Below are 10,353 nucleotides of genomic sequence, written 5' to 3'. Positions count from 1 at the left end.
AGGTCCGTCCTGGAGATCTGCCATCCTGCAGCTTGTCTGCATGTCATCCATCTCTGCAGAATGAAGTTTCATAAAGTTTATTAAAGAATTAAGAACATGTGTACATGGAGACCATCAGACAGGCTGATGGAACATCTGGATGCCAGTATGAACATCGTCATCCAGTCCAGACCAACATCTGCTCAAACATGCACATCATGGATAAAAGATGGACAGAGAAGATGGACGATGAATAAATGAACACAGTGTGATTGATTTAATAAGAATTAATGGAAGTGATTAAATGAAATGTGATAACTGAATGAATATATGATGAAACGTGAATAACTGCACTGAACACAGAACATAAAATATCCTCCAAACAGGTAAAACAGGTTAAGTAATGATTCCCACCAAACATCACAGCAAACATGTTTCCCACAGAATCAGAGTGTTTAATAAAAATAACCCAAATCCAGATAAAAACAGCAAAAACAAAGAGAGGAATAAATGGTTAAAGGTCAGACAAAGGATCAACTCAAACTGATTCTACGTTTTCCTGCGTTTCAGCAACAACTGCAGCTGCGATTCATTCGTTCAGGAATAAAATATCTTCCTCGCAGATGAAGTGCAGCGCCGTAGAACAGTCTTCATGACTCCACGTGAAGTTCTTATTGATGACTCCACACTGAGAAGTTGAGCCCAGCTCTGGCTGTTTTCCACCCTCCCAGTTGTCCCAGCGGACGATCCTGTCGCTCCAAATCCAGAACCCAAAGACAGAACTCTGCCTGGTACTGATCCAGAGCGGACCAGGGTCTGATGCTGCATGATAATGATAAGTGTAGTTTAACCACTGTTCAACAGCCTTCTGATCTTCCTCATCCTCTATCCACAGCAAGCGGGAATGGTTTTCCTCACAGTAGTCCAGAGCTTCTTCCCAACTTAATTCCAGCTCTGTGATGACTTTGATTCTCACGCTGCCTGGAAAACAAAGGAACATTCATCATGTATTGGATGAGTAAGAAGCTGATCTCCTCTGCTGCTGCGTTTCCTTCTGCTTTTCTAACAGCTTTACTGAAAACATGAGTTGTTTGTTTCTGTTTAGGAAGTTCAGATGAAACCTGCATATTTATAAAGTTATTCTTAGTGAATGCTGTCTGATGTGAACGCAGCTGTTTGTGATGAGAACAGCTTATTGCTTACCTCTGGAGCACAGTCCTATTGCATTAAATGTACAGTCAAATCCATTCATAGTATCGCCGTCCTCTCTGCGGATAGATGAACATTTATGATCTGTGAAGTTCCTCTGGTTTCTATGTGTCGAACAGCTTCGGTCCACCCACTCCCACTCATCATGCAGGAGTCCGATCCACAAGCTGTTGTCCCGACTTTTCTGTTTTACATCTTCAGCTTCCTGGTTGTTAGTAATGATGGCTAAATCAGTGAAGTGTCTCCTGCAGTACTGCAGGGCCCCGCACCAGTCCTTCTGTTCCTCCATCATGACGTAGGTTTTACCTGAACATGAAGATGAATCTGTTACAATATTAATACTTTCCTGTATGATCATCTGTCATCCGTTTTATATGTCCCGATAAACAGTTTATCCAACAAGCAAGACATAAAATGATTTCTATGCCAGAGCTCAGCGCTCCGTTTTACATGTGCAACTAGGATTTCAGCATTCAGACCTAAATGTAGCTATAATGATTAGTATATACACACACAAACACATAATATTCAGGTTTTTTAACCTACCCTTCTGGCAGATGAAGCTTCTTTTGTCTGAACACGTGTAAGCCTGCCATGCTCCGTTTTCAGCTGCTCCACATTTCTGCTCTCCCCCTGAAACTTCTGGAGGAGTTTTAAACTCAGGCATTGTAGGTACTGTACCATCTGACCAAGTGGTAACACTGGTCCGACTTTTGTGCAGCCCAAGCCACATATTTGGATTGCCTTTATCTCCAGCCTTTAAATAATTACTGACAAACTCAGCATCATCATCATCATACAGCGTGATCAATGATTCACCCGTTTTTTTACAACAGTCTAGAGTTTCATCCCACATAAGTCTTGGAACTGGTCTGAAAGATCGCAGACGATTTGTTGTCCAGACAAACTGCAGAAATCCTGTTTAACAGACAGAAAGATCACACAGAAATTCACCATTTACACACTAAACACACTGCAGTAAAGATCATTACAGTCATACAAAAGGCCAAATAAAGCGTGTTTACCTGAATGCAGAACCAAAAAGAAAAGGATCCTCATGACTGCAGCTATGACCACGCTTCCAGTGGAAACACTGAAGACAAATACATGAAAAGCAGAGATGACAACATGAACTAAGTCACCAACAAAGCTGCAAGAAATCACCTTTTTACCAGTTTTAACAGTGAAAAGTTCAGGAATGAAGTCCTAATCTCATCTTGTTCATCATAACTGCTAGATTTAGTATAATACATTCATCAGAGTGAAACATGGCTGAATATTTTAGATCTTCCAGCAGAAACATCTCCTACCTGCTGACTTCAGGGTTTGAGTGAGGATGGACTGAACGTCTGAAGCCACACGGTTTATATCCTCTTTGAGGCCGATGTAAGGCCGACTGAAGACAGCAGCTTCATCTGCGTGTGTGTACATAGTAAAAATAATGATGCTATAAGATTAATATTTAACTTGATGAGAGGCTTTAGAGCCTGAACAAAAAAAACCACACGGGTACTGTGGATCATTTATAGCTTTGAGAAGGACGTGTGTTTATTGTTGCATCATTTCATTAAGTTTTCACCAAAAATCCTTATTTGCTGAGTGTGAAAACTGAATCTTCTTCACGACACTCTGAATTAACCAATCACCATGTCACACTGAACATCTTTTCCCACAATTTGAGACTGATTTAAGTTGCTGCATCATCCTCATATCACGCTTCTTCATCGGTTCGTACAGTAGACACACATGATGGGTGAAGCGTGACATCAACTCGCACGGCATCCGGATATGGTAGGTTTGGAACTATTTCTTTCTATCTTTCACAAAATAAAACAATCTCAGAATAAAACAGTGTATGAAAAAGAAAATATTTGAATGAAAGTGTGTCAGAAGGAACTAATGAAACTTATAGATTCTGCACCGTGTCATGGTTTATGGTGGTGTAGGGACCCAGTTGCAGGAAGGAGAGGCAGGAGGCAGAAAACTAGCAGGAACCTGATTTCATCCTAAAATAAACTTTTATAAATAAACTAAACTCCGAAGCCAGAAGGGAGACGTCAGAGGCAACAAGCAAAGCACAAAAACCCAGCAAGTGAGAACAGAAACCAGGTTTTTATAAATGCAGGGAAACAGGTGTGATTGATGAGCTAATGAACAGGAAACGAGGCTTGACAGCAATCACAACTTCAAAATAAAGCAGGAAACAAGAAGCAAAGACACAAAAAGTCCAAACAACGACACCTCTTGTCCAAATAAAACCATGAAAACATCAATATCAACACAACAACAAATGAAAAAGTTGTCGTCCAATCAGCGATTTGTCTTGTTGCTAACGGCAACCTACGGCTTCTAGCAGGTTAATGCTGTTGTATTTTTAACTTCTTGTTGTCATTTTCGGTTTGTCGTTGTGTTTTTTTATTCGATGTTGTGGTTTGCACTTCAGCAGAAACATAGATCATGAAACTTCAACTCATTCAACATGCAGCACATAAAACCGTTTTACAGCATTTACAGCAGATGTGAATGTTCCAGACTTCATCGTGACGATTCCTCGCATCTTTTTCTCAGACATTCTCTGGATGTCTTCCGCACCGGAAGTTAACAGCTTACGCTTGTCCTCCACCATCTTTGGCAGGGATCTCAGATGGCAGATGCATCCCGTCTCTCTTGCACACATCTGCATGGTCACATCATCACCAGAGCAGTGGGGATCCATCTTCCACTGAAACATAAAGGTGTAAATGCAGCATGAAAATCATGCTGATAAGCAGAATGTACCTGCATTGTTCCTGTTCCTCTTTTCCAGCGACACACAGCAGCGCTTTCAAAATAAATTTGCATTCGCGTCATGAGCTGGTTCCAAAGACTTTTACTGTTCAGCTGATAAGTAGAAAGCACAAGGCGAGCTGTGGACGTCGGACAGGCTGGCCGTAATTAGACTCCTTTTATTCAAATTATATTGTAAACTGGATAATATGTTAGTGTTGCCCAGTCAGTAACTGGAAACATGTCCTTTTTATATGGTTGTATTACTGGCCTGCTGTTGGTTAACTGTATAATATCCTGTCTAACTTGCCTTTATTTTATTTAGCAAATGTCAGAAAATATAAGATGACTGAGAAATGCTTTATTCATCATCCAGCTGCATTAAAATACAATGTATAATCACCAAAAGTAGCGAATAAACTGCTGTTAAAGGCTCAGGAAAAGTCAGTCAGGTTATTTAGCAGAAAATCTTACATGAGAATAAAAGTTTCTGCAGAACTTTATTATTTTTTTGGCTTATCTGGAGATTAAAACTGTGATTCCTTCATATGTAAAGGATGAAAAGGAGGCACACATATTTTAGAGAATTAATGCGAGAGAAACTTTTTATTTTTTGCCACAATCACATTATTCTTTCTGAACCTCTGCATGGTTTTACTGTCCAGACTTGTGCAGGAGCTGACTCATCATCCGGTCAGAACTGGAGGGGTGTTTACGTGTGCTGGGAGGAGGAACTGAGACGTTTCCACCAGCTGCACCCCGACAGCGACCACAGCGCAGTGGATGTCTCCACCTCCAGGCTGGAAGTGAACCACAAAGGTGTGGGCCGAAGCCTTCGCTTATTTCACCTGCTTGTAAATCAGTCTTCAGTCTACTTGCTGTAGTTTAGGTTAATCCAATAATACACACCACATAGAGCAAAGTGAGCCTTTTTTCACTCCAACACCTCGAGCACACATTATGTTCTCAGATCTGGATTCTTCGTTTTAACAACTAAACTTAATGTTTGTTTGATGTTCTCTCTTTTCTGTTTCTACTCCATCCCTCAGACTAACTCCATCAACTTAAACACATCTTGCTTTAACGCTGGACTGTCCAGCTCCGGTCCTCAGGACCCTCTGCAAGGCATCTTTTAGACATGGTCCTCCTCCATTGAACCCGAGTCAGGTTGCTGAACCTCCTCATCAAGTTCTTTGCAGCCTGTAAACTATCCTTTTACTTAATTTTAATTTAGGTTTTTAGTTATAATTTATTTATTTTTGAATGAACGAACAAATGAAAGATAAGGAAAGAAAACATACCTATACATACATATGTATATAGCCATGTATACATACATATTAATACTAAGGAAGAAAATAAAAATATTCATAATATTAATACCCCTCCCTGAGCCGTCACCTTATCGTGGTGGAGGGGTTTGTGTGTCCTGAAGATCCCAGCAGCTATGTTGTTGGGGGCTTTATGCCTTGGTAGAGTCACCCATGGTAAACAGGTGTATAGGGGAGGGACCAGACTAAGTGCGGCTCAAAGACCTCTGTGATGATAATGACCATGGGCATAAATGTTGCCCTTGCCCGGACGCGGGTCAGACAGGCCTGGGGTTGGAGCGCGAGAGCAAGCATCTGGTGGCTGGGCCTTCGCCCATGGGGCCCGGTTGGGCTCAGTGCGAAAGGGTTACATGGGCCCCACCTCTCGTGGGCTCACCATCTGTGGGAGGAGCCATAGGGGTCGGGTGCAGTGTGAACTGGGCAGCAGCAAGGGGCGGGGACCCTGGCGGTCTGATCCCCGGCTGCAGAAGCTGGCTCTAGGGACGTGGAACGTCACCTCTCTGGTGGGGAAGGAGCCTGAGCTTGTGCGCGAGGTTGAGCGGTTCCGGCTTGATATAGTTGGACTCACCTCGACGCATGGCTTGGGTGCTGGAACCAGAACCCTCGAAAGGGGCTGGAGCTTCTTCCACTCTGGAGTTGCTCATGGTGAGAGGCGCCGAGCAGGTGTGGGCATTCTCATCAGCCCCCAGCTTGGTGCCTGCACGTTGGGGTTTACCCCGGTGGATGAAAGGGTAGTTTCCCTCTGCCTCCGGGTGGGGGGACGGGTCCTGACTGTTGTCTGTGCTTATGTGCCGAACAGCAGTTCAGAGTACCCACCCTTTCTGGGGTCCTTGGAGGGAGTGCTGGAGGGTGCTCCTTCTGGGGACTCCATTGTTCTGCTGGGGGACTTCAATGCTCACGTGGGCAATGACAGTGAGACCTGGAGGGGAGTGATTGGGAGGCATGGTCCCCCCCCCCGAACACAAATGGTGTTTTGTTATTGGACTTCTGTGCTCATCATGGATTGTCCATAACGAACACCATGTTCCAACATAAGAGTGTCCATATGTACACCTGGCATCAGGATTCCCTGGGCCGCAGTTCAATGATCGACTTTGTAGTCGTATCGTCGGACCTGCGGCCACATGCCGTGGACACTCGGGTGAAGAGGGGGGCGGAGCTTCAACTGATCACCACCTGGTGGTGAGTTGGCTCAGATGGTGGGGGAGGAAGCCGGTCAGAGCTGGCAGGCCCAAACGTGTTGTGAGGGTCTGCTGGGAACGTCTGACTGAGTCCCCTGTCAGAGCGAGCTTCAACTCCCACCTTCAGCAGAGCTTCAACCATGTCCCAGGTGAGACGGGGGACATTGAGTCCGAATGGGCGGTGTTCCGTGCCTCTGTTGCTGAGGCGGCCAGCCGGAGCTGTGGTTGTAAGGTTGTTGGTGCCTGTCGTGGCGGTAATCCCAGGACTCGTTGGTGGACACCAGCAGTGAGGGATGCCGTCAAGCTGAAGAAGGAATCATATTGGGCTATCTTGGCCTCTGGGACTCTGGAGGCAGCTAATGGGCACCGACAGACTACATAAACACAACTCAAATGAAAAACACCACAACAATAACAATATACAACACAACACCCTCTAAAGTGAACTACCAGCATCCTGAGCTTGTAAAATAATAAAAAGTTTCTCTCGCATCCACCGGTGGATGGAGGACCACATCTGCCACAGCACTAGAAACAAGAAGACAAGATGTTAACACTCTGAAATGAAATAAGATTGATAAACTAAAAATGTATCATAACTAACTAAAACAACATGGTGTCCAGTGTTGTACCTCAAAAGCCAAACACATAAAATATGATTAAACAAATGTGGCTGACCCATAATTACAATAATAAAATACAAATACCTCGGGGCCTTACACCCCTACAGTACCCTAACAATTAAAATATTAAAAGATTCTTACCAGAGGTACAGAGGATCAAAAGTCAGGAGAAAGCACACACAGGGTTTTTAAAAAGTGAAGTCCTGCAGTTGCACCTGCTGCCAATTAGTCCGAGCTCTAGTTCCTGTCTTCTCATTGGTCTGCAGCTTCTGTAGGATCCCAGGGCCCCATTGCTACACTACCAATACGTCTTCTGATGAGGAAGCAGAGCTCGGGGACTCGGGGGTGGACTCCCCTATCTCCGAGGCTGAAGTCGCTGAGGTGGTCAAAAAGCTCCTTGGCGGCAAGGCCCCGGGGGTGGATGAGATCTGCCCGGAGTTCTTTAAGGCTCTGGATGCTGTGAGGCTGTCCTGGTTGGCACGCCTCTGCAGCATTGCGTGGACATCGGGGACAGTACCGCTGGCCTGGCAGACTGGGGTGGTGGTCCCCCTTTTTAAGAAGGGAGATGTTGGGATTTTCAGTTGTTACAATATTTTCAGTTCATATTATGATCATCTTTTATTAATCTTACATTGATGTTCTTCAGTACTCCTCATGTACAAGTTAAAAGTTTTCCTCTGTGTGCTGTTTGGATAAGCAGGACATTCCAGTGATGTGCAAGGTCAGAGTGGTCTGACCAAATTTGATAAACATTCGGTTCTTATCAGAATGGTATCTTTAAGAAAAACGCATTTACGCATTGTCCAATCAGGACATACACATTGGACTTTTGAACCAAGCAAACACCCACACACACACACATTGAATTGTAACAACTTGTATGAATGTCACATGGTATCTTTCAATAAATGGCTTGGAGGGTTTTTTGAAGCTCAGGCTTCTGAGATGAGCCTCCTTGCAAGTTAAACAAGATTGTCTCGTCTGGCTTCCTTCTTATTTGATGATAATTATGTTAAGATGTTAAGGGTTAAAACTTAACAGGGGACCAGAGGGTGTGTTCCAATTACAGGGGAATCACACTCCTCAGCCTTCCTGGTAAGGTCTATTCAGGGGGCCTGGAGAAGAGGGTCTGCTGAATAGTCGTATCTCTGATTGAGGAGGAGCAGTGTGGTTTTCGTACTGGTCAGGGAACAGTGGACCAGCTCTATACCCTTTTTGGGGTCCTGGAGGGGGCATGGGAGTATGACAGGTGTCAGAGCTTGGTTCGCATTGCCAGCAGTAACTCGGATTTGCTTTCCTGCTTAGGCTGCTGCCCCCGCAACCCGATCCCGGATAAGCGGCAGAAGATGGACAGATGGTTGGATGATGTTAATATTAATAATAATAATATTAATAATAATAATAATAATAATAATAATAATAATAATAATAATAATAATAATAATAACAATGATAGTAATCTCTCATCAATTCAATAATGAAATAAATTCAGTAAATAAAAGGAGTTTGAACAAAGGAGTAGGAAGAAGTGTATACTTATTTGGTATTTCCACCCATTTCTACTAATCTAGTTTTATATTCTGTGTTGCTGCACGTCACAACATTTTTCTTCAATTTATTATTTACATTCACAGAAATACACATACACACATTTCCATATACATGCATGCATATACACACATACACACAGATATACTACAAACATACTTACACCCATATCTACAAAATTACACAAATATCCAACAACTCATGATACTCCTTATGATACCAGTTTTTTTTCCCATTTTTTTTTCCCTCATCCATGTATTTAAAAAAAACAAACAATTGTGATCAGCATTTATCTCCATTGAACAGTGTTTAAGACACAAGCCTCAGTTCTTGTAAAATCTTGTCTGGCTGATGAAGAATTGCAGCGAATGCGTAGCCACATTGCCTTATTTTGGGTTTTCTACTTGCTGCGGAGAATTTGCTACAACTTTCTGAAGCTTTTCTCCTACATTTTCTTTTCTAAAACTCAGAAATTTGTTGTTTGTTGCGCACTGCGCCATCTTTACCAGAAATGAACTGGTCACATGACCAGGGTCATGTCCAGGGGCGCGCAAATACAAAACAAGTATTTCCATTACAGTTCTGCAATATATTTCTACATCAAGACATCTGAAAACCCTCCTCATGAGAGCGTAAAATTTCATCTGTCATGAGGTTATGTTTTCCTGTGTCCTTTGTTCTGGTTTCCTCTTTTATTTGTGGTTTCTCCTGTTTGACCTTGTTGCATGTTCATTAGTTAACCTGGGTTCATTTAGTTCATTAGTTTCACCTTTGTCTCATTTTAGTTCTGTGTATTTATACCCCTCACATTTGCTTTTACTTGGCTGCTCCATTGAGCTGTATGCAAGCCTGCATTTAGTCCAGTGCTGTTTAATATTAAAGAAACTTATAAGTGGGGGGGGGGGTATCCTCTTTGTTCAGTGCTTTCATTCATCCATTATGCTAACCAAATAGTCCAATGAACTGGTTGGCTGTGGGCGAAAGGCAGGGTACACCCTGGACAGCTCGCCAGTCCGTCGCAGGGACACCCAGAGACAAACAACCAGACACACCTATGGGTAAGTTAGAGTAACCAGTTAACCTACCATCATGTCTTTGGGCAGTGGGAGGAAGCCGGAGAACCCGGAGAGAACCCACGCATACACGGGGAGAACATGCAAACTCCTAACATAAAATACCACATTTATATGCAGACATGATGTTTCCATGCAGAGGAGGAGGAGGAGGAGGAGGAAGATGACATATATCAGTAGTGACGTAGAAGCGGTTTCTGAGACTCAGAGTTTTATGATGTGAAATGTTCTGTGTTTAACGTGAGTCGCTGTTCTGTCAGACGTTCAGTCCAGACTGAAACATCTGTTTACTCTCTGTAGATGTTTCCCATCAGAACTTCCATCAGATTCAGGAAGGTTTTCTGCTATTTTGTTGTTTTTGGAATAAATAAATTATCTCAGTTTAAACAAGACGCATCAGAGGAATCTCTCCACATCCGTCTTTTCCTTTTATGAAACCAAATCTGCATTCATTCATCAGAACTGAATCACACAGAGGAAAAAATCATTTATTAGATCTCAGAATCATCAGAACCAGAAACATTGAACATTTACATTGTCGGGGAGATGGTGTATTTGCTGCTGACGCTTTGCAGACTTGCAGCTTCATCTTTCTTCTTCTGCATCTTTGCTTCTTGCTGACAAGGCCTTGGCGGCGTAGCGC

This window comes from Telmatherina bonti (genome assembly GCF_933228915.1).
Source record: "Telmatherina bonti genome assembly, chromosome: 1".
NCBI lineage: Eukaryota > Metazoa > Chordata > Actinopteri > Atheriniformes > Telmatherinidae > Telmatherina > Telmatherina bonti.
This window is presented reverse-complemented; position numbering follows the sequence as displayed.